The following is a 26289-nucleotide window of genomic DNA, read 5'->3' as shown; positions in this document are numbered from 1 at the left end:
ACCAACTGCTGTTTGACGACCATATCACTGCAGTAACCAAGTCAGCTATTTAACAATGTGCATCTAGCTCAGAGTGTGTGACCCTTCCATTCACATGTGCAGCCTGCCCCATTATCCAGGACTTTGTCACCTCCTGACTGGATATTGCAATGCACTCTACCTGGGTCTAGGCCTTAAGGTACTTTGGAGACTGAAGCTGGTGTAGAATCACAGAATATCAGGGTTGGAAGGGACCTCAGGAGGTCATCTAGTCCAACCAATGGCTCAAAGCAGGACCAATCCCCAATTTTTGCCCCAGATCCATAAATGGATTGAGCTCACAACCCTGGGTTTAGCAGGCCAATGCTCAAACCACTGAGCTATCCCTCCCCCTGTGACTCACCTTCTGAACAGGGCATTTCTCTGGGAGCTGGCTGCCCATTGGCCTCTGGGTGGAGCTTAAAGCAATGGGTAAGCCTTTAATGACCTGAGACCTTCCTACCTGAGAGCCTCCTCTCCCTGTGTGCCATACACCCATAGCTGCAGTCAGCAGAAGCTCTTAGCTGGATCCCCTGGCTATAAGAGAGAGGAGGCTGCTGGCAGGGTGCTCTCTGGGGAAGCCCTGGGACTTTGTAATTTGCTCCCCACTTTGGTCTGAATTAGTTCGAATATGGTTGCACTACAAAGGTCTTCTTGTAAGAAAACTGAATGCTTTTTCGTTGTTCTAAGATCCAAGGGTTTGGGTCTGTGGTCACCTATGCAAATTGGTGAGGATTTTCTCAAACCTTCCCCAGGAAGTGGGGTGCAAGGGGTGGGAGGATTTTGGGGGAAAAGACGTTTCCAAACTACGTTTTCTCAGGAACCCAGATAAAGTTTGGTGGTGGTAGTGGAAGTCCAAGGGCAAAGGGTAAAATTCATTTGTACCCTGGGGAAGTTTTAACCTAAGCTGGTAAAAGTAAGCTTAGGAGGTTTTCATGCAGGTCCCCGCATCTGTACCCTAGAGTTCAGAGTGGGGAAGGACCCTTGACACTCTGCATCAAGGCAGTCAGAAGTAACTGTTCTGCTGAAGAGCACTGCTTCATCTTGGTTCCCATTTCTCTTTTCCTCCTGGTTTTATTTACTCTACAAATCATCTACAATAGGTAAAATGTTAATATGTATTCCTAGTCAGTTCTTCAGATGAGCTCTTCCTTAGAGTTTCATCCACTTTATCACCTGCAACCCCGGGGATTTAAATCTCTGACATTCTACATTAGTCAATTGCAATGCAAATTTTTTACATTTTTTACAATGCAAATTTTTTACACTCCTGGCCTCAGTGGGAAGTACTAAAGCCCTGTGGTGGGGCTGTGTGTGAGGAGGGGGGATATAGCAACTGTGCAATGGGACCTGGGCACTCCCTCAGTGCCCAGTTAGAGTATGTTGACACTGCAAGTCAAGGTGAGATTGTAGCTTTTGTAAACATATCCAGGTTAGTTTTAATCTAGTTGGGAGGGGTAACAATAGTAGTATAGACATGGCAGCGCAGGCTTCAGCATGGGCTAGCAAGCAGAGTTCAAGGGACCCTGAGCACACATTCTGGTGGCTAACCCCCATCACCATGTCTATGTTTCTGTTGTTAACCTTACTAGCTAGATTAAAGCTAGCATGGGCTACAATCTCACCTTCACTTGCAGTGTCCACATACCCTGAGAGACCCTACAATGAATCAGAATAGGCTTGTGCAAAGGGGAGGTTTGGGGGCTGGATGAGACAGAGGTTTTGATCTGTTTGAATACCGGATCCAGGCATTCGGAGCAACCCGCCCAGGGAGTGCAAAGAGGCACCCTCATCTCAGAGTGGAATAGCAGCTTAAAAGTTGCCAACCCTGCTGCTAGGTTGGGGTATAATTCCCACCCCCTAACCCTATTTTACTGTCCTGTACAAAACTTGACTAGTCAAGACTTGAGGGAGGGGTGAATTCCTTGCAAGTACAGCAAAGTCACTCCTTGTCTTCATAGATGAACACATTATCTAAAGCCTGACTCAGCAAAGCAAGTGTGTGCTGAGTAGAGACGCTTTCCTTCATCAGGCCCTATGGGTAAACAATGTTAAAACACTTAAGTGACTTAGCCTTGTCGACACCACACAATTTTGTTGGCAGAAGGCAGCTTTTACTGACAAAATGGAGGAGGTGTATACACTACAAATCTACTTTTGGCAACAACACCCTGCTGTTTTTGCCAACAAATTAAGCCACCTCGACGAGAGGCATAGAGCTTTTTGTGGCAGAGTTCAAAAGACAAAGCATCCGTGCAGATGCTGCCCTTCGTTATGTTGCCATAACTGGCCTCCCCCAGTATGCCACAATGCCTGCCGTGACCGCTGTGCTCACTGTTTTGAACGCAGCTGCCCTGCATCTAGCTTTGACATTCCTCAGCGTGGCGAGCTCACAGAGCTGCTGAGGAGGCCGCTCCCGGCAGCTGAGGAGGCTGGGGGAGAACTCGGAGGGAATGACAGAGCCATTCCTATGGAATCCTGCTCGCCCCAGCATTAGGAACACAGTGGCAGGCCGGCAGAGCGGGTGCTACTGCTGTGGGGGTAGCGGGGGAGACTGCTGTGCTGTGCACAGCTGGGGGCTGATGTGGGGGGGTATCACCCTCCCCCTGCCTCAGGATTGGTTGCTCAGGCTGCTGTCTGAACTTAAAGGCATAGCATGCGAACACACTCTCCACCAACACACACACTTCCCCAGCACACACTCTGTCTCCCTCACATATACACTCCCCCCCACACACAATTTCTCACACACTTCCCCAACATACACACTGTCGCTGTCTCTCCCACATACACATACACACACATTCTCCCTGTCACACACTCTCCCCCTTCCCTACTGTGATGGGATCCCCAGGGTGCAACCTGGGACTGTGGGACCACTTTGTTCCCCTTAACTCACTAATCTGAGTTGTCCATCTCAGTGCCCTACTGGTGACAAGCTGCAAACCCCTCCAGGTGCTGTTACCACTCAATACAAACGCATGTGGAGCCCCACACCCAGCGAGATTGCATGAATGTTCCCAGAGCCACTCGTGAATCACACAGAGAAAGGCACCAGCCAAATCCCCGCAGCTCTCAACTTTGTACCGCCAGAATATACCGTCTTGCACTGCTCATTACCCTTTCTTGAGCAATACAAGTTTATTAATTGATTCACCACTTCATCAATGGAAAGTAGACATGCACCAACCTTTGTAACCTGAGCAGATTTACCAAGCATTTCAGGTAAACTCACTGGTAAGGATAATACTACAATATGTGTATTGATTACAAAAGATGGATTTTAAGTGATTATAAGTGATGGGCAAAAAGTCAGAGTGGTTACCAAAAGAAAAGAAAATATAAGCACACAGTCTAAATTCTCAACCTTATTAGACTAGGCAACTTCTAGATCAGGGCTCGGCAACATTTCAGAACTGGTGTGCCGAGTCTTCATTTATTCACTCTAATGGAAGGTTTCGCATGCCAGTCATACATTTTAACGATTTTAGAGGGTCTCTTTCTATAAGTCTATAATATATAACTAAACTATTGTATGTAAAGTAAATAAGGTTTTTAAAATGTTTAAGAAGCTTCATTTAAAATTAAATTAAAATGCAGAGCCCCCCAGACTGGTGGCCAGGACCCAGGCAGTGTGACGGCCCCTGAAAATCAGCTTGCATGCCGCCTTTGGCCCGCGTGCCATAGATTGCCTACCCCGGTCTACACTGATTCATTACAAGACACTGGACAGGACCCAGAATGCAGGATCCAGACTTTATCCCCAAATGAGGTAACTCCATATGTCCAAACTCTTCTTGGCTACTCAGCAGGCAGGGCAACTGACTGACCATTGCTAGAAATGGCCTAACGTCCTGAGACTACCAATGGGCATGCAATGTAGATGGGAATTTGAATACATACACTCCTTCCATGTGCATTTTCTCTGTTTTTTCAGCAGCCATGCTAAAGCATCCTTGCTGCACTGCTTTCATTCCAGATTTTCCTTTTCCTACACAAATCAGGTTTGATTTTCCCAGGAGAACAAGATAGATGAAGTAACAACAAATATTCTCCAACATCCAGACACAATTCAAATTTGTGAACATCGGGCAGCGCTGCAAACGTGTTTTATCTTGCTAATTTATTTGCAACACTTGCTTAACTCAAGCAAATTGCATATTCACGTCCATCTGCCTGGCAAATATCCCCCTGGGAAGAAAATGATGCATTTCTGGAGTGACAACTTTATTTCTCCTTTGCTTTTCAAAAAATGGACATGCTGATTACAAACACAAATCAGACAGATCTATACAGCTTGGCACTTTGGCACACTTGGCCACTTGGCACATTCTCTTTGCCTATCATTTGTTTTGCACATTAGTTGTAACGCTGACCTATCATACACTGACGCATTACCCAGACCCTAAAAATGCGTTCAAAAATATTTTAGGTTCATATTGCTGTATGCCATTCTTTGGGTTCTGAGAATGTATCTTTCAGATTGCTGCTAAGTTTGCTAAAAAGGATAAACATTGAGCTGTATCCTCACTGGAAAGCAACAGGGCTTGGACTCAACTCCCAGGCTCTGATCCACCACCTTCGCAGGGTCCTAGGACCTGGGAACTGAGTGATTGCTGACCCAGCTCAGACTGAGTTGTATGCGGAAGGGGCTTGGACTCAAACCTGAGTCAGATTTCCTGTAGGGTTTGTGGTGGGTGGGGCAATGTGTATTGTTCCTCCCCCATCCCCTCCCAGTTGTGGGTCTGGTGTAGGGACTTGTCCCCTCCCATGATGTACACACAGAGTGCGACCAAGAGCAGAATCCTGCCTCCCCAAGTGGATCTCGGAAGCTCAGTCCAGCCTTACATGCTCTTTCTATTGGCACCAGTGACATCCTCGCTTAAGTAACTCACTTCAGGGTACAACATATGTAACAACTAGAGTCTAGTACTATGGCTGAGAGCTGGGCTATCTTTCGCATTCCAGAGCAGGAAGGATGCAACTAGGATTGCCTCAGCTATCACGTTAAAATATTGGCAGCTATTTATCAGATTGGAAAGCTGAAGGTGAGACTCTCTTACTTTAGAACAAAGTACCCAGAATGGTGGCCTTGTGCCTGGAATCAGTATGTCACTGATTTGACCACCGTAATTTTACAGAATGTGAATTTGGAGCCTCTCAAATGTGCTCAGGTTGCAATGGCTTTGGAAATGTCTTTCAGTGCACCTTGAGATTATTTTATCTTTGCTATGATTCTCAATGAGCATACTACGCAGAGAAGGTTTTCTCTAACAGCTTGACAAGCCAAATATTTCAAATCAATCAGGTTTATGCTTGACTAGAGAATGCTTTTAATTTCTAGAAAGCAGGCAGGTTGTACAGATGGGGCTATGCCAGGGTTCCCTCCCCACTCTGAACGCTAGGGGATGTGGGGAACTTCATGAAAGACCCCCCCCCCTTAAGCTTATTTTTATCACTTTGGTTAAAAAATTCCCCAGGGCACAAATTTTTTCCTTGTTCTTGGATGGTATTGCTGCCACTACCAACTGATTTAGACAAAGAACAGGAAAAGGACCTCTTGAGTTCCTAATTCCCCAAAATATCCCCCCAAGCCCTTACACCCCCTTTTCTGGGGAGGCTCGCGGATCAACAAGATGCGCACAAACCAGCCTTGGAGTTTTAAGACCCAAAAAACCCAATCAGATTCTTAAAAAAACAACTTTATTAGAAGAACAAAAAAAGATAACAACTCTGTAAAAACTTACAGAGAGACACAAAAAATTACAGAGACACAAAAAGAGGAATACACATTCCCTGCAGCACAGCGAATGTCACAAGCCAAAACAAAGAAAACCTAACGCATTTTCTAGCTAGATTACTTACTAACTTTACAGTAGTTGGAGGGCTTACATCCTTGATCTCTTCCAGGCAAAGGTATCACATAGACAGACAAAAACCTTTTCCCCGCCTCCAGATCTGAAAGTATCTTGATCCCTAATTGGTCATTTTGGGTCAGGTATCAGCCAGGTTACCTGAGCTTCTTAACCCTTTACAGGTAAAAGGACTTTTCCTCTGGCCAGGAGGGATTTTATAGCACTGTATAAGGTGCTTACCCTTCCCTTTATATTTATGACACACCCCCCCAAATCACAGATGGTGCTGGACAGCCTGTTCCACACTGGCTGTGATTTCTTCCTGGAGCTCTAGGAGAAAACAGAGTTAAGGAGACACATACACCTTTAGATATCCAACTGACTATATAAAAACTAACAATACTTTCCACATTTCAGGGATGATTTTAACCAGTTGATTCTGGGAAACTTTCACGGGAGAGTACATCAGCCACTTTGTTAGAAGCTCCTGAATGTGTTGGATGTCGAAATCAAAATCTTAGAAAGCTAAACTCCATCGAAGAAGTTTTTTGTTGTTGTCCTTGGCAGTATGAAGCCACTGTAGCGCAGCATGGTCGTTTTGCAGATACAAATGCAGTCCCCAAACATATGGGCGTAGCTTTTCCAGGACATAGACAATGGCGTAACATTCTTTTTCACTGACTGACCAGTTGCTTTCCCTCTCAGACAGTTTTTTGCTGAGAAACACTACAGGGTGGAATTCTTGATCAGGTCCTTTCTGCATTAAAACTGCTCCCACACCACGCTCGGACGCATCAGTGGTTACTAGGAACGGTTTGTCAAAGTCTGGGGCCCTTAGCAAAGGGTCAGACATGTGTCACTTTAAGCTGGTTAAAGGCCTTCTGACACTTTTTGGTCCACTGAACGGCATTTGGCTGTTTCTTTTTGGTTAGGTCTGTCAGTGGGACGGCGATTTGGCTGTATTGCGGTACAAATCGTCTGTAATAACCGGCCAAGCCTAAGAAGGATTAAACCTGTTTCTTTGACACTTCTTTGACAAAAGTGGACTGGGACAGGCCACTTTTGGATAGCATCCACTTTGGCCTGTAGGGGGTTGACAGTTCCTTGACTCACCTGGTATCCAAGGTAAGTCACTCGTTTAGGCCTATTTGACACTTCTTAGCCTTAACAGTTAGTCTTGCCTCTTTTATGTGCTCGAAGACTTTTCCTAGCTGCTTCATGTAGTCTGCCCAGGAATCTGAAAATATGGCCACATCATCAAGGTAGGCGACTGCATATTCTCCCAATCCCGCTAGGAGACCATCTACAAGTTTTTGGAAGGTGGCGGGTGCATTTCGCAGCCCGAAAGGGAGCACATTAAATTCATACAGCGCCCCCCCCCCCCAACATGTATGAAGAAGGCTGACCTTTCCTTGGCGGATTCATCTAGCGGTACCTGCCAGTACCCCTTGGTTAAGTCCAAGGTAGCGATGGACTGGGCCCGTCCCAGTTTCTCTAATAGTTCATCTGTGTATGGCATTGGCTAGCTGTCTGGGCGAGTTACAGTATTTAGCTTTCGGTGGTCCACACAAAAACATATGGTTTGAGATGCCCATGTACTGCCAGAGTGCCAGCAGATGCCCATGGATTACACCCATCTGACCTACCCAATAGGCGATGTGAATGAGAAGGCTTATGTCCGAAGCCCAGGCTCTCTCATGAAGTTCAGGGCTTTAATCTGCTTGTGATCCACATCCAGGACCCCTCTCCTGGTGGCAGGTACCTAAGCCATGCTTGCAAGACATACTCTGAGAGGATCAGAGACCCGAAGACAAGACAGCTGTTGCCCGCCTATTTCCACCTGGTTTGAGGCTGGCATTCGGGCTTGGTGTGAGCTTGGTGTCTCGGCATGTCAAGGCTGATTCCCCACTCTGGCACTTCGAGGATTCAAAATATTAATACTGGTCACTTTAGGCTTGTATTAAACTCCCAAGGTTACAGCTTTTCTCTGACCTTGGATGGGTAGATGCTGCCCCCAGCCCAGTGCAAAAAGCCCTTGAGAACCCAGGAAGGTGCACTTGGGAATTCCTTCCTGTGGGGTACCCTCAAGCCCTTTCACCCCCTCCCTCTGGAAAGAAAAAGAAATCAGCTGTTGCCACCAGCTAATCAAACAACATATGCACAAATCCAATCCTGTTCTTAAAAAAAGGTAAATATTAAAAACCAAAAAGAAAGACAATACATTTGGAATTTAGGCTTTTTGGTAGATTTTAAACTGGATTTAAAAAACCAATTACAAGGATTAAGCATCAAGATAGCTCCTTAAGGTCCAATTTAAAGGTTACAAGCAAAACAAAAGCACCTGGGATTAGCACAAAGTCCACAAGAAATAAAAGAGATACACTTAGTCACGTCTTCCTAGACATTTCCTGATCTACTTACATATCTGGGCTTTCAAATGAGTAGTTTCTAGGTATGATCTGATGATTTTCATACCTGACCCAAAGCTACTTACAGCATAGCTCCAGCCCTGTCCCTGCTCTCTGGGAGAACAACACAGACAGACAAAGGGGAAGCTTTTTCCCCAATTTTAAAAAGTTCTAGCCTTCCCCTTGGCCCTTTTGGTCTGGTGCCCACTCCTATCCTTTTCTCTATGGACTTTTTAACCCTTTACATGTATAGCAAGTATAGAACAGCTACCAACAGGGATTTTATAGCTAACTGGCTGGGTGGGTGTCCATAAAAGGGAGCTGTCCTCCCTCCCCCTCATTTATCACAGGGTGTCTGCCTGAGGCAGCAGTACTCATGCCCGAGGCAGAAACTTGGGCACATAGGGGAAGTCTACAGTGAAAATTTAGGTGCCTACAGGGTTAGGAGACAGCGGAGAGGGCTTTTGTGAGTTGCAGTTGAGTTTAAATCTGGTATTTAGGCACCGAATCCCCAGATTTAGGCATCTAAATCTCCTTGGGGCTCTGGGCCTCAGTTCCCCATCTGTACAATGGGGTAGAAGCACTGCCCTGCCTCACAGGGTGTGTTGGGATGAAGATATTAAACACCATGCGGGACTCAGATATTATGGTGATGGAGGCAGGTAAATAGCCAAGTTAGACATAGGAGCCCGGCACCACTGAAGTCCACTGTAAGCCTTATTTGGAGGAAAAAGGCTGTGCCTAGGCCATGTGCTGGCTCTACACAGTGCTGAGATTCACCTTAAGGGACGTAGAATGAAACGCCCTCATGACTTCAGTGCATCTCAATATGCAAAGTTCAGTTATGCTGACCTGCTTCTTTGAACACCAAGCGCAATGGCACACAGTCAGCAGCAGGAAGGGGCTTTGTCCAGCAGAGTTCAAGCTGGGGGTGTTGGTGGGATGGAATCCACCCATCACCTGCAAGCAAAGTCAAAGGCCATGGAGAAGCTGTCCCTATGCTGGGAGTTGTGCTCAATGCACCTGTAAGAGATCGGGCCTACTGTCCTGTCTCCATCGCCTTCCTGCTACACAAAGCTGGTCAAGAGCACAAGCTCTGCCAAGCACAGGGGGTGCAGGGCTCCCGCGTGCCCACTCCACAGCCAGCCACCCCTCTTGTATTTGAGCTGTGGTGACTCCTCTATGTTGGGGTCCTTCCATAGCCTCGCCTGTGCATGAAACCTCCCCATTGCATATTTGTGCTATGAAAAATGATTCACTGTTAAGGGGCATTTTTACTGTGTTCGCAAATTGTTCTCTTTCAGATACAGGGCCTTTCCTTTTCTCCGAGGCAGAACCTTGTAGTTTTTGAAAGAGCAAGACTTGGTTGGTTTATTGTTACGAATGGCCAAAGTGACGACGATAACTTGGGAACCAATTTAAACCTTGGTTCAGGAGCTGAGTCAAGCCTTTTCTGGGGCTTAAATAATTTTGGCTAACATTTTCCCTTATTTTGTTTCTCTCGCTCTCTCTGCAGATCTGCGCTTCCAGATAAATCCCAGGGCAGGAAGCCAAAGTACCAACTAAGAAAGGCTGGAAATACTGGAAGAACAGTTTAACTAGAAGCAACGCTCACAAGAAAGCTTATTCTCAGTAGAATTCCAGTCCAGTTTTTCTAAATACTTTGAATACGCTTCAGAAAGACACACCCACGCCTGGATTCTGATAACAGTTACATTCAGAACATTTCATGTATAGACACAGAGGTTCAAATTCTTAATCAGAACATTCTTTACATTTGAGCCCGGCTCTGGGTGTCAGGAACACCATAGTTCTTATCCCTGCTTCTACTCAGCTTGTTATTGTTCACGTAAGTCCTTTGCCTCAATTCCCCAGCCATGAAACTGAGATAATATTAGTAATGTAGGCTATAGCTATTGTATAAGTGTACCACTGCCCTCTACTGGAAGATATCAAAGCTAGTTAGCTGTGCATCATAAACCTTATACTGCTAATTACAGTTAAGGCTCCAATTCAGCAAATCATTTCAGCAGCTGCTTAACTTTTACACACATGAATAATCCTTCTCATTAATAAAATATTCAGGCAGGTGCATAAGTTCCACTGAAGTCACAGATATATCAGTAGAGTTCTTTGAACTTGTGAAGCACTATACAAGTGCTACATATTATTAAGGATGTTTTGGGGATTCACCAATTTTGCTTGTAATAGCAAACAGTGATTTAAAGAGAGTGAGATTATGGAGGGATTAATTGCCGCTGGCAGACACATTGCCGTAGCTGTATATCAATAGCAGCCTATTCATAAATGGCCCTAACAAAGGGAGGAAGTGCATTGTTCAGTAGGAATGCTGATTTTAGCAATGAGCATTGTCACACTAAGTACATCTCTTCATTGGGATCCACCCTGGAGCCGTCAAGGAGATTCAGACCTGCATCTCAGATGAATGCTCAGGTCAGTTGTAAAAGACAATGAATTGCACTGAGGTTTTTTTTGTCTTTTGTACCAGCCCGGCTGTGTTTACTGAAGCATCTTTTGCTGAAAGAAAACCCCAGTCTTGATGTTAAATGATGAAGGGGTTTTCATGGAATTACAACTTTCATCCACATTAGCTGCAAAATATTCCCGCTATGAAGCACGCGATTGACACAGAAATGTGATGCATGTAGTGTGCTTCAGAGAGCAAGTACTACATCATGTATAGCTCCACAGTAAATTGGTAATATACAAAGGTCGGCAACAAGTAAGACAGTAATTAGGGTGTTTAGGCCAACTCCTATATTTGTTCACTAACATAACCCAGTGGGCATGCTTTTCAAAAGAGCCCAGCTTCCCTCTAGGCACCCACATGAAGGGGTTAGATTTACACAAGGTTCAGCACTTAACAGTGTCTTTTGAGAACACTGGGCTCCCCCTGTTGCGAGCCTTGAGAACTGAGCTCTTGGGAAAATCTACCCCGTTCTCTTCTTCATTCCACCATCCACACCTTCACCCCACTATCCAGTTTGTTCTTTCTAGGTGCAGACCTGCTGCTTTACAGCTGTTTGGGGGGAATTGTCCAGCAGCAGATTTCAAAAATGGGCAATTGTTTTTCCTTCCCCTGAGCCACTTGGTGAGAAGGAGCTGAAATATTTATGTGCACGTCGCTAGGCTAAAGAGGCGAGACCGAAGGGTCCAGTTGGATTCATTCCAAACCCAGTAGGAGAAGTCTAAAAGAAGAAAGGTAGAGCATGAGTAAATTACTTAGCCGAAGGAAAGTCAATGACATCTTTTTATGAGACGCCATTAGCGCAGGCCTCAACGTGTCAGGAAAGAGCCATGAAGCATTCAATGTACCCTAGTGAATGCTGCTGACTGGAGCTAAAGTCCTTGCAATCCGGTTGATTATGCACATAGCTGAGCCTTCCTCCTAATGAGCCTGTTAGTCCGGCTCTTTGGATTTTGAGGTTATATACAGAAAGCTGATACGGCAAAAGAAATTAAATGTACTGCTGAAATGACTTTCCCCATCTGTGCAGCCTCCCTCAAGTACGGCTCCATCCCCCAACCCAGGAAAGATGAGGTGCGTTCCCCAACCTTTCCTCCACTTGGCATCTTCAGGCTCCTTTCAGTTTTCTATCTGCTAAATACTTGTCTTTTGTCAGGCCTCTCCATGGTACTAAGGGAGCCCTGAGATTCAAGGAGCTCTGTTCACTGAACCCAAAGAGAAATCTGGACAGAGAGCCTCCTGCAATGAACTGACTCTCTCCCAAAACAAACAAGTGGCTGCTAAACCTTAAATCTCCCCCAGACAATTTCAAAGAACTAGGTCAAGGTGTTAATTACAGTCACTCATTAAACCCAACGGGCTCAGCATTGTGAAGAAGCTATTGCGTACATACCTACGGTTTTAGTGGGGATTTAACTCATTTACGTCTCCCTGCAGGTTACATTAATATTAGACTGGATTCAGTAACATCAATTTCCTCAGCTGCCTGACTAAGTTTTGAACAGTTGCCTGCGGAAAACTCTGCAGTGAAAAATGACAGGGCCAAAGGCAACAGCTTTGCATTGACACCGACCCCTCACTGAAACGTCTCAAACCATGACATGGACTTGAATGTGGGGAGAGCACTCATGGCCGCCACGGTTTGAACAGATGACACCCTTGTTCTGCAGATCTGGCTTTGGGAAAGATCTGTATATCTGCTCTTCTGAAACAGATGGCCAGCACTTGGCAAATAACTACTCTGCTCTCTGGGCAAGGTTTGGAGCAAAGGGGCTTGTCTCTGGCCGAAAACAACAAGATGACTTCACTAGTTATGCTATTTGAAAATTTAGCGATTACCTTCCTTGAGCTCTCCAATGTGAGGTTTTGCACCTCCCTCTGAAGCATTTGGCACTGGCCTCTATCAGAGGCAGGACACCAGTCTACATCTCTGGCAATTCCGGTGTTCCTCACCACACACGTTTAAGTAGTCTGTGGTGACTCAGGCCATGTCATGCATTTCTTTCCCTTCCACTTGTGGCTTCCTGTCAGAAATTAGATCGTTGGCTCCTCATTTCTACATGAGTGCCTGACACAACAGGACCCCAGTCCTGAACTGGGCCTTTTGGTGCTACCAGAATGCTAATGGCAATGGTCCTGACCCAAAGCCCATTGAAGTCTGTGCAGAAACCCTGTGTCCTCAACTGGCTCTGGATCAGACAATAAGAACAAATGGACTCTCCCCTGCCTTCTTGGAAGTCTATCTTCAGGGCAGGGGTCTGCTGTGCAGAGGCTTGTTCTCTAGTTAGTTCAAGGTAACAAAAATCCAACTCAGCCTGCTACATACAATTGCTTATAAAAGTCAGTGCCAGTCGAAGACAAAAAGACTGAATTAGTCTGATCAAAAAAGGTTGACTGAGATGACCCAAGACTGTGTTAAGACTGTGACGAGTAAACAAAAAAGAATGTAATTGGAAGTTACTAGACCAAAATTGGTGTTTTGGACAGTAGGTCTAGCTGGTAGTTATCTAAGTGGGGGTGGGCTATTCCGCCCTTTCTCCCTTTTGGAGTCCTTAAAAATATCTTTTGTGGGGAGGGGGAAAATCTAGATGTCTGGGTGATGGGTGGACTGAGAGGTGAATGTCACCGTCATGCCTGCTACACCCCCCACCAATCTCAGCTGGACAAGACTCTTGTGACCGGTTGGGTCACAGAAACCCCCTTGGAACTGCCACCTGAAACTGCCCTGAGCCCGTTTTCCCTGTCAGCTTGGGACTTCAGTACCCTGCCTGGTTGTGCCAGACATTCTATCCTGCTACAAACACTGACAGGTGTTTTTTTCAATATAAGAACATTATGGTAAAGGAAAAGGGAACAACAGATATTGTTAAAATAGAAGTCTACTCAATACTTTCCATTTCAAATATTTTGACGTATTTCCTTTCTTTTTCTTTAGTAAGAGGTTATAAAAATATAAATGGTGTGTTTGCCGTGGAACTAAGTATGCCAAGGTCTCTAACCTCAACTCCCCTAACCATGTTTAACTGTTTACTGTTGTAGAGTCGCAGGGTCATGATGACACCTTTGACTCTCTGGGCCCTTTTATTCTATCACAATTAACACAACAGAGCCTGTGGAAAAGGCAGTATATGATCAGAGAGAAAAGGTGATTGAGGTAATACCTTGTATTGAACCAACTTCCCACTTGTCTCCTCAGCAAAGGAAGTTGGGCGATAAAAGATATTACATCAACCACCTTGGCTCTCTAATATCCTGGGACCAGCAAGGCCACAACAAAACTACAAAGAAGTATGTGATCATAGAGTTAAAGACGATATACCAGAAGCATGCTAAATTAGCGTAGCATGGACAAGCTTAATTCTGGCATCTCCTGAGTTCTTGACATGTTCTCAGGTTCTCAGGTTCATCAGGTGCCAGAGGTAACAAAAAACCCCAGCAGCTGAGCACAGCAATGCCAAAGAATGTCCTGTTCAGTCCCTGCAGCAGTAGGCAAAGAATTTATCTGCCACACTATAACAACTGTCTGAGCATACGCAAACTGAGATTTTTCAGAAGACAAAACTTGGCCAGATTAGGGCAAATTTACAAGGGGACAACAAAACACATATTTGTGGCACCAAGGCATCCTGACCCCCCCCCAACTGCCAAAGGTCATGTCTCTCTTCCAAAATAAGGAGGAGCTAGAGCTTCCCAACGAAATGTTTGAGAGATTTATTGAAAAAAACGTGGACAAAACTTATTTTTTTCTTCTAAAGTAATTTCAAGACACAGCTGAGACATTTTAGCTGTAGCTTCCCACAAATTATTCAGCCTGCGCTAGACTCTCAAAATGGAAAAGTTTAACTTTGGCAAAGTTTAAGCAGTTAACAGGGTCTTTTAATGGAAAGTGTCAGGTTCATACCGGAGCTCTGAGCAGTCATACTGCTCCCTTACATACAATGCAATTGCCCCACCTTTTCTGCCCTGCCTGTCCTTCCTGAACAGTTTGTATCCATCCATGACAGTACTCCAGTCATGTGCGTTATCCCACCAAGTCTCTGTTGTTCCAATCACATCATAATTCCTTGACTGTGCCAAGAGTTCCAGTTCTCCCTGCTTGTTTCCCAGGCTTCTTGCCTATGTCTATAGGCACTTAAGATAACTCGCTGATCGTTCCCCTTTCTCAGAATAACGTATGAAAAGACAACCTAAAATATTATTTGTTCCTAATCGAATTGTGATGAGATTCGTCTTAAGTTTCTGAGTCAAACTCAACTGAAAGTAGCAGTTTATAATCATTTATAGCAAATCTATAACAAAGCTAATGTGAGATGGATATATGCAGAGTTGCACGTCTGCATATGCAGTTACCCTAATTGCACACGCAAATCAGGCAATTCTGGGCCCAAACAGGCTTCTTGACATTGAAACCATTGTAAGTACATGCATAGACACTTGTGAGATGCATATGGGATGGTCATCTCCCACCCTTGCTTTCACATTTAGCCTTTAATGCATAATTAATTTTGTTACTAAATTGTTTTAGAAAATCCTGGTGTTTTTAATCGCACAAATTCTCTTCAGATGAGTGCATTGATTGTGTCTTCATTCGTTATTTTGATGAAATTGCCCACACGTTACTAAGAAACTCTGAACTGTGCAATGGTACTAATTAACCATATAGTCATCTGAGTGATATACTGAGTTGTAACTAAAGATTATTAAGTGCATTTTAGTATATGTAACATAGTCAATGTAACAAGACAGAAATTAAATCATGCATCTATGTGATTCTAGAAAAATCCCATTACATGATGGAGAGTGGCTTTAATAGAGCTACTCTTGTTAGTTTGGCCTGTGGCCCAGTCAACCTAATGAATCATTTGCGCTGTGCTCTTTATGTTAGCGATGATAAGAAAAATCTTAACTTCTTTACAACTTTAGAAAATATTGTCAAAACAGTTTATCTGAAAAGAAAAACAGTGATCTAATTACTAGGTTTTTTTGGGCTGGGGGGGTTACAAATGGGAAAGAATTTCTTTTTCTAGTCTCCCTAGTTCTCTGCCTCTTTTTCATACCTTAAAGCACATGAATAATAACTGGCTGTCCTAGTTGACATGAGGGGACCACATTTGTATCCAGTATTCAAGATGTGGACGTACCATGGATTTATATAAGTGCTATAAGATATTCTAAGTCTTAATCTCTATCCCTTTTTAAATGATGCCTAAATCATTTAGTTGTAGCTAAATTAGCCCCCATCATATTGTATGTATCGTTGGGTTATTTTTTCCAATGTGCATTACTTTACATTTATCCACATTCAATTTAATTTGCCATTTTGTTGCCCAATCACTTAGTTTTGTGAGAGTTTGAAGTTCTTCACAGACTGCTTTGATCTTAGCTATCTTGAGCAGTTTAGTAAGATCTGCAAACTTTGCCACCTCGCTGTTTATCCCTTTCTTCAGATCATTTATGAATAGGTTGAATAGGATTGCTCCTAGGACTGCCCCTTGGGGAACAGCACTAGTTGCCCCTCTCCATTCTGAAAATTTACCATTTATTGCTACCCTTTGTTCCCTGTCTTCTAACCATTTCGCAGTCTTATCTTCCCTCTTATCCCATGACAACTTAATTTATATACGAGCCTTTGGTGAGGGAACATATCAAAGGTTTTCTGGAAATCTAAGTACACCATGGCGAGTTGGTCCCCTAGTCCACAAGTTTGTTGACCCCCCCCAAAGAACTCTAATAGATTAGCAAGACATGATCGCCCTTTACAGAAACCATGTTGCCATGTTGAGTTTTGCATAACAATTTATGTTCTTCTATGTCTCTGACAATTTTATTCTTTACTATTGTTTCAACTAATTTTCCCTGTACTGATGTTAGACTTACCGGTCTGTATTTTCCAGGATCACCTCTAGATCCCTTGTTAAATATTGGTGTTACATTAGCTATCTTCCAGTCATTGGATACAGAAGCTGATTTAAGGGGCAGGTTACAGGTGTAGTTAAGAGTTCTGCAATATCACATTTGCCTTCTTTCAGAAACCTTGGGTTCTCTATTCTATGAGTAGAGCGGGACAAAATTTTTTAGATAAATTCTTCATTTGTTGAAAATTGTAAATAAGGTTTGAGCAATTTTTTTTTAAATTTAGAATCAGAATCAGAAAATAATTTTTGCTTAAAAAAGTTGAAATATTTTTGAAATAAAACGTTTCTATTTTTCATTTTGTAACTATGTTTTATGTCAAAATTTAGGTACTTTTATTTTAAAAATGTGCAAAACAAACAGGAAACAAAACTGGGGGGAGGGGATAAAAACACCCTAAAATTGAAATTAAAAATATTGAAATAAAATCATTTTGGGTTGAACGAACTGAATAATAACCATTTTTTCGACCACCTCCAGGTTTGATCTTCCTGCAAGCATCACTGAGCAAGGTTCCCTGGCTTGTGTTATGCCTGAGGTCATATTACATAATCATAACAGTCACTTTCTTAAATTTGGAGGAGTGGAATTGAGGGAAATTTGTGGACAGTACAAACACAGGCCACAGCTAAGCTAGTTGACTCATTATATCAGTACACTATTCAAAGAGTCTTTCTGCATTATTCAGTTTGCCCAGTGCTGACAGCAGTGGATGCATCTGGATTGGTGAGGAGCAATATTTGGCTGTATTTGGCTGTAGACAAGGGAAAACTGAAGATTTTTTTTAATGTGGGTTCTGAGAGAGCACTGAAAATGGTCTTTATTAGCAGCTAAAATGTGTTCAGCACGTGGCAGCTGATGAAAGCAAAGGAGAGAACATTTGTAGTGGAGAGAAAACAAAACTGAAGGAGAACTGAGGACAAAAGGGTGTAATTAGCCTGCACCTCATTTCCACTGGATAACAGTGAGGCCAAGAATCCAAAGAGGAATTGGACATTTTTATGAATACAATCTTACCTAGACCGATATTAGTTAATTCTAAACACTTTTTGGGGAAAGGGATATGAAAAATTATACTAATGGGTGAAAGCCAAGGTCTGTCCATGAAGGATTTGGATGAAATTTTGTGGACATTTTTTCGGCCTCCCGTGGGTTTCTTGCATCTTTCTCTGATGGCTCTTATAGGGCAAAAAGAATAAAAAGCCCCCGCTCCCCCTCCCCGCATGCTCCAGATTAGTCAAGGATAGTCATAGAAGACGGAGGTTCAAATCCGTGATTTGCACTGTTCAGATAAGGGACTTGACTGTTGGTTTCTAACTAATGGCTATTGGACATTCTTCACTGGCTTGCGCTCTCTCCCTCACACTTTCGTTTTGTACAGCATTCCATCCTGGCCCCGAGAAAATTTTCATTGAAACTGGTGCAGTGCCACAAAAAGTTTCACTTCCCATAAATCAGCATTTATCTGATGAAAAATTCCTTGATTTTACGGTAAATGGAGCCAGTATGAGTATGAGGATGAACAAGGATCGGAAGACCTGAGCAAATAGGTGGCATTTTATGCACCTGCACATTATTCCCTAACACAGTAATCATAAAAAGAAATGGAGAACCTGCGGCACCTTTGAGACTAACAAATTTATTTGAGAATACGCTTCCATAAGCATATATGTAGTGGAAAACATAGTGGGGAGATTTTATAAACACAGATAAAATGAAACAATGGGTGTCACCATACAAACCGTAATGAGTGTGATCAAGTAAGGTCAGCTATTACCAGCAGGAGAGGGAAAAAAACCTTTGTATCCCCTGAATAGATATGTGGACACAGTTGGCAATGGGCTTTCTTGCAAGGATAGGTTCCTGGGTTAGTGGTTCTGCTGTGTGGTGTGTGGTTGCTGGTGAGTATTTGCTTCAGGTTGGGGGCTGTCTGTAAGCAAGGACTGGCCTGTCTCCCAAGATCTGTGAGAGTGATGGGTCGTCCTTCAGGATAGGTTGTAGATCCTTGATGATGCGTTGGAGAGGTTTTAGTTGGGGGCTGAAGGTGATGGCTAGTGGTGTTCTGTTATTTTCTTTGTTGAACCTGTCCTGTAGTAGGTAACTTCTGGGTACTCTTTTGGCTCTGTCAATCTGTTTCTTCACTTCAGCAGGTGGGTATTGTAGTTGTAAGAATGCTTGATAGAGATCTTGTAGGTGTTTGCCTCTGTCTGAGGGGTTGGAGCAAATGCAGTTGTATCGTAGAGCTTGGCTGCTTATAGTTGACCAACTTCCCATTATTCTGCAGTAGACAGAAGGACAATCTGGCTCCGTGGAGTGGCGCAAATGTTGATGAGCTCATGACTGAAATCTACTAGTGTTTATGCCATAAGTACGTAAATATTCCACGAAATTCTGGCTGTGAATTTTCACAATCTAAAAATTAAGGTGCGATTATGATGGAGCTGCAAATCGCTTCACCAGAGGAGAAGGTGCTCTGATTATATCAGACAGCAAACGTCTCACACTGTTTTGAAGCAAGTTGCAAATTATACCACATTCACGCATCATGGAAACAAACCACGACAACTTACACCGATGCAATAGCAAGTTCTGATCAAAACAAAACGACTAAAAAAATCTAAATTACAAGACTTTGGCAATTACAGGGAATATGTAGCAATTTTCTTTCCCTGGGATCATATCAATCCAGCAGATTACTCCCTGCTCTCCAATGAAATCAGTTCTCATGATGTACGAAATACATTTTGAATCAACCTGCTCAACATATAGCTGTTGTTTGCCCCATGGAATAATTTTAATCTCTTACTCAGGAGGAATATTAATGCCCTTTAATTGATACGCTCCCTAATTTTCCTTATCAGCCAGTTCCCTCCATCTTAAACTTTGAAAGGTATTTAAGCAAGAAAATACGACAGGGACGTTCTTATCACTCCTTCATACAGAGGAGAGGGCTGAAAGAAATTTCTGTATCACAGTTTGTGGGGCTGGGCTACAACAATAGGGCCATATTCTGCCTTTGGTCCGCAGCAGAATTCCCACTGCTACTTGGTGAAGGATGTCAAGGCTAATTTCTCACTCTGGTACTTCGATGCAACAGGTGGTACACCGCAAGGAGTCGAAATATTAATACTGGCCACTTCAGGCTTGTATTAAACTGCCAAGGTAACAGCTTTTCTTTGACCTTGGATGGGTAGAGGCTGCCACCAGCCAAGTTCAGAACCCCTCTGAGAGACCAGGAAGGCGCACGTGGGAATTTCTCCCTGTGGGGTAGCCTCAAGCACTTTCATCCGCTCCCTATGGGGAACAGCTGAGCAAGAAAGAAAAAAGGAAATCACTGTTGCCACACGCTAATTAAACAACATATGCACAAAAATATTAAGACACAAAAATCCAATTTTGTGAATTTTATTAATTAAAAAAAGGAAAGATAATACATCTGGACACTCAGGATATTGCTAGATTTTAAAAGATCAGTTACAAGAATAGCAATCTTGAGGTCCAGTTTACAGATTACAAGCAAAAGAAAAGAACCTCAGGTTTGTACAGAGGAGTCCAGAAACCATAAAGAAATAAAAGGCATAAAGCTAATTGCATCTTCATAGACATTTTCTGATCTACCTACATATCTGAGGTTTTTACTGTGTAGATTCTACGTATAATACTGATGATTTTGCACACCTGGCTCAAGGTTATCACAGAATAACTCTCCATATCTCTCTCCCAAAGAACAACAACAGACAGACTAAAGGGGAGTCTTAGTTCAATTTTAAAAAGTTCTAGTCCCATAGGCTTTTCTGGCCAGGTGCTAAACCACTTTGTTTCACCTTTGCATAGCAGTGAAAATTTTTAAACCTTTACAGGTAGAGCAAAGAGAGAAGAGCTACTAAAAGAGATTTTATAGCTACTGGCTGGATGACCATATAAGGGAGTTACTCCCCCTCCTTCATTTAACCACAAAGGTTAAAACAGAATCTTTTCGCAGTAGCTAATATTTTACTTGGGAAAATAATTGTTGCATTAGTCTGCATTTAGTGGAAAATATGAAACCATCTCCTTTAGGATCATCATTGTTTCTGGACTTCGTTTCAGCTAAGACAGAAATTGCAGACGCAGCAGGAATGTTTCAGTAACTAGAAAGGCACTGACAACTGTAAACAATTGATAAGCCTATGTGGTCAATGCCTGCCACGTATCTCAAGTCTTAGAACACTGCTAACCCTCCTTTCACTACTCACTGAAACCACTCATCCCTACCGTCCCCCCACCCCGCCTCCTTCTCTCTATATGTATGTACTCTTGTTATTTTTCCTTTTTTTCTTCACTTGTAACAATGTCTGTCTCTGTATGTACAGATAAATGAAAATGAATTGATAAGATAATGCATATAAATGGCCACTATGGCATCGTATCTTCGAAGCTGCTTGTCAGTCTTCCCAGTACAGTCTTCCCGCTTCAATATTTTCTGTGCTTGCCTGATTCTTGGGGAAAAGAATATTTTTCCTGAACAGTTTTGGAGCAGTGAGCGGGGTGTGATCGGGAATCTTTGGAGAGTTTCTCACAACCAGAGATAGAGGTAAGTACCTTTATATTTACCACCTTTAGCGAGCACCTTGGTTTGGAACTCCCCGAGGGACCCCTCTGAACCCCTTTTAAATGCGAACCCCATCTATGACGCACATGCAATAGGACTGAACGGGACTGTGTTTGAGGCTAACATTGTTGGGGTGCAGGAATTGCTGGAGTCGAAGTTTGCACTGCCAGGTACTGAGCACCAGGGCGTGTGCTGCAGTGGAGGGAGGACAAGGCTGTGCTCAGTCTGTCTCCCCTGGAGAGCCACTGAAATGGGTTTCAGGAACCTGTCTTAGGAATTGCCCCAGAATGGGTCAACGATACCCTGCACGGGGGAGGGGTGAAGAGACTCGTTGCCGTGCCCCAGGGTGCAGGTAAGATATCTACTAAAGCAGGGATACTCATTGATGAGCCCCGGGAAACATCTGTGATGCCCTCGAAGGGAGAGAGATACATTGATTTTATAAAAGGGAAAGATGAGACGGTTCCAAAGACAGCTGGAATGAAGTTATGAGTACACTCAATAGCGAGTTGTGGTGGTCTGGTCAGACTAAAGGAAGACTCGCGAAAGGGCTCGTAATAATGTTTTGCGAATATGAAAGGAAATTAGAAGAGTTGGGAAAACTCTAAAAATCTCTTACATCAGAGAATCAAAAGGCAGATTTCAAACAAAAGCTAAATCAGCTTGAAGCAGAAAACAAGGCTCTAAAAGCAAAACTGCCTTTCGTATTCTTGCTAGCATAAAATAGAAAGGTAATTTCACTGACCCTGATTCAAGCAGCGATATTGATAAAGACTAAAATGTTATTAATTGGAAACACCTTAAGAAACAAATTCAAAATTGAAACCTGGCATACACGGGGGAACAGCAAGATAATTAGCTCCCTCCTCGTCCTCCCCCAACTTTTTACACAAAATTAAGTGCCAATGCTCCTTTGGCCCCTGTCCATGTGACCACTGGATGGCCAGGGACAGGTGAGAACAGTGGATCATAATACTTATAAGTACTCTCCTCTCAGCAGAAAGGAAATGAAGGGCTTACTGAAAGATCTCCCTGATCTAAAGCCCAAGGACCCAAAATTGACATTCTGGAAAACAATAAATCCGATGGTTACATTACATCCCAGAGATCTTTACATCTTAACAAAAGCTAAATGCCCCCTATCTATTATGGGCCAAGATCCCTACCGAAGGACGTTTGTGCCTCTGTTAAATTTGAATCTGAAAATCAAATAACCCTCACCTTAAGGAAGCAGTCCAAGAAACCTTGGGGAACGGAGCAGGTAACTGGGGACCGATCATGGGCTGCGAACAAGGCAAGGACTAGTCTTCCTCTCAATATTGTGAGAAAAAGTGGGAGATGTACAGGCATTGCAGACCCAAAGAAAACCTAGCAGGCATTTTTAAAGATATTAAAATGCCTTCTGCCAAGAGCCCTTAATTTGGGAGTGAACCCAAGGTATTATTATGAATCTATCTGTATGTGGTCCTCTGAATGCGAAGTCAGACCAGCTACAGAGATAAGGAGCAAGGATACTCGCGTTTCTGTAGTTAGAGCAAAAAGTAATTTAGCCTGATATAATTCTGGATGTCTTGGGCATACGCAAAAGAACGAAAGTCGCAAAGCCCAAGAGCCTAGTCAGGGACAGAACCACAGACCGTAGAATCCCTGCCTTATCTTACTGCCCTTTCAACCTGGTCCTGGCCGCATCACCATACTCCCCCTATCTCACAGTATTTTGTATTTGGAGAATCCGGACATAGGGAAGCTGGGTGCTCAAGCCGAGTAGCCCTGGGCAACCGGTACCAACCTGTATTTCAACCAGCTGTCTACCCTTAGTCACAACTAAGCAAAGAGGAAATGATCAGCGAGAACAGCTGATGCAGATAGAAATCCCTCGAGGCCACAAAATTTGTCGTGGAAATGGAAGCGTCTGTTTCCATTACTGACCTCCCCGTTCCTACTATTTTATGGGTAACAGGTGCACAAATTCTAACCTATTCTTTTGGACCCAATATTGTATCCTTTTAGGTAACAACTGTTACTCCCCACGTTAATCCTCCTGGCAAAAATACATAATGCAGCCTCCTGGAACCTCCTTTTGATACATGTTTCAAAGCTGGCCAGTGTGTGGAATTCCCTACAGGAGGCAGCGTCGAATGTGTAAAGAAACCAGACACTTAGCGTATCCCCATCCTGGACCACATGGGACCTATTGTGGTTACAGCTCACCTCCAAGAACATCCAGAATCCAAGGTCTCAATCCAACCACCACAGTTGAAGAACAGTCTCTTCCTGCATTTCAAGATGTCTGGACTGTAACTGGATATTTAGCATCAGGGGATGTGGAAATACAAGTATAGGACCCCCGCCCCCAATTTCGGGATGCAAGGTCATACAATTCTTGGGTCAAAGGTCAAACTACCCAAGTCGATAGACATACACTCTTATTTTCTGACTGCAATTGATGTAGCCATATAGGATTTTTACAAAATCACGGCGAAAACCTCAGATGCTATAGTCAGTCTGGCTAGGTCACATTGCTGAAGGTAACCCTTGTAATATGCTGGCTCGTGATCTGTTTAACATTGCAAATGTATTAAATGTATGCCTGGTATTTTCCCCTCCCATACCCTTCATCCCTCACCCTTGTCCACATTGTACACATCTCTACAAAACTAATAGTAGCCTCTCTACTTCCTCCAGACTTCAACTTCAATTTCCTTGGTGTGTATCCTTCTGTCAGTACTTCTTTCCGTTTCAAGTCTATTGAATATGTGGTAAATAATATTGTGTATAACGTAGGGCTGTCTGGATACCTGACACCGTGCTCTGACAATGCTACACTGATAAGAACTCAGACTCTTGCACAGAAACAAACAGATACATCGTGTATTCGTGGTCTACCCTTCGTCCTTTAACTTTGTCGTCTTCTGATGTGGATGTCCTTCCTCTTGCAGGCGGTGAAGTGGCTGTAGAAGTATCTGCTGCCCAGTAGTGTTTCATCACCAGTGCATCTTATTACATGTAGGAACCATTACAGTGCCAGGTAAACACTTCAGTGTGCCTGAAAATTACTGATTTATTTACCCTAGGTGACATGCACCTCCCCGGCCGTGTGTTCACTGCAATGACAAAAGATCCTCGGTGGTACTTTAAGGTATATTTGGACAATGCACTGGTTCAACTAGCCAAGGATCTACTTCTCAAAGTGATCCTGGCTGCTGCATCTGCGTTTACCACCGTTCTATAACCACGTCACCAAAGGTCGCATTCAAAGTCCAGCTCTCCAGTCAAACCACCCCACTGGACGACATTTCTACAGCCCCATTTCTTAGTGGAACAACTGTCCAACTAAGACGCTGCTCTCACTTCTATATTTGTGTTACTAGCCTCTCTTGTCATGTGTGGGTATTTTAGATACATGCTTAAATATCATTATTTTTTCTACTTTTACCTCCGTTCCCAATTCCCCTCTCCCCCTCCCACATCGTTTGGGCAACCCTAAAACAGATCATGCATATTAAAGTATTGACTTTATCTCACTTAATAGTTTGATTTGTCCAAAGAAGGGATTTGTCAGGAAAGAGTTGAAATATAACTAACACCTAAGACAGAAACAGAAACAGCAGACCAAGCAGGATTGTTTCAGTAACTCAAAACGCACCCACCGGATATCTGTAAGCACTCATACATACCCACCACCCCGCGTCCTTCCCCCACAAGGTAGCCATACACTTTATATGCAATTATGATGGCCTCTATATGTATGTACCCTTCTTATTTTATCTTTGTTCAAGGTTTTCTTTTGACTTGTAAGACTGTATGTCTCTGTATGTACAGAGCTATGCAAATGAATTGATAAGAGAATGTATATACGTGACCACTATGGAAGCTGCTTGTCAGTCTTCCCGGTACAGTGAATAAACCCCCTTCAGTATTGTCTGTGCCTGCTTGATGCTTGGGGGAAGAATCTTTTTGCCTAATAAGCTGCAGGGAGGAAAACCAGGAATGTGTGATAAATGCAAAGTAATGTACAATGGAAAACATAATCCCACCTATACATATAAAAGGATAGGATCTAAATTAGCTGTTACCACTCAAGAAAGAGATCTTGGAATCATTGTGGATAGTTCTCTGAAAACAGCCACTCAATGAGCAGAAGCAATCCAAAAAGGGATCAGAATGTTGGGAATTATTAAGCAAGGGATAGATAATAAAACAGAAAATGTCACATTACCTCTCTATAAATCCATCTTGAATTCTGCATGCACATGCGGTCGCTCCATCTCAAAGAACATATATTAGAATTGGAAAAGGTTCAGAAAAGGACAACAAAAATGATTGGCTTCATTATAAGGAGAGATTATAAGAGTGAGACTTTTTATCTTGAAAAAGAGATTACTAAGGAGGGCATGATAGAAGTCTATACAATCATGACTGTTGTGGAGAAAGTAAATAAGGAAGTGTTGTTTGCTCCTCATAACACAGGTACTCTGGGTCACAAAATGAACTCAATGGGGAGCAGATTTAAAACAAACAAAAGAAATTATTTCTTAACACAATACAGTCTGTTAAACTCTTTGCCAGGGGATCTTTTGAAGGCCAAGACTATAACAGAGTTTAAAAAAGAACTAAATAAATTCTTGCAGGATAAGTTAATCAATGGCTATTAGACAGGCTGGACAGGAATCGTGTCTCTAGCCTTTGTTTGCTAGGAGCTGGGAATGGGCGACAGTGCATGGATGACTTGATAATTAGCTGTTCTGATCATTTCATCTGGGGTAGCTGGCATTGGCCACTGTCAGAAGACAGGAGACTGAACTGGATGACCCAGTATGACTGTTCTCGTATTCTTATGTTCTTGTTTCTACCTCAGTTTTCCTACACTTGCAACTGGAAAAGGATGTTTCACTTCCTGTCCTGAAGTGCTGCCTAATTCAGCCGTAAGATTGTGAATAAATACTATGTTTAACGAGTGTTGAGGCTCTGCCAGTGTATACTTTGTACATTGTGGTTAAGTCCTTTTGGTCTGAC

General features: G+C 43.3%; 1 long non-coding RNA gene across 1 annotated transcript in view; it reads left to right on the top strand.

Annotated features, from left to right (window-relative positions):
• LOC141985712 (uncharacterized) overlaps window positions 1-25839 on the top strand; it is a 112157-nt gene extending 86318 nt beyond the window's left edge. Inside the window, exons 2-4 of the long non-coding RNA XR_012638995.1 lie at window positions 9798-10735; window positions 21035-21255; window positions 23284-25839. This is a non-coding gene — a long non-coding RNA (uncharacterized LOC141985712). The remainder of the gene's footprint in view (window positions 1-9797; window positions 10736-21034; window positions 21256-23283) is intronic.
• The last annotated feature ends 450 nt before the right edge of the window (window positions 25840-26289 follow it).

The sequence above is a fragment of the Natator depressus genome, chromosome 4 (genome assembly GCF_965152275.1).
Source record: "Natator depressus isolate rNatDep1 chromosome 4, rNatDep2.hap1, whole genome shotgun sequence".
Taxonomy (NCBI): Eukaryota; Metazoa; Chordata; order Testudines; family Cheloniidae; genus Natator; species Natator depressus.
Note: the sequence above shows the minus strand (reverse complement) of the source record. Positions and strands in the feature narration are given on the sequence as shown.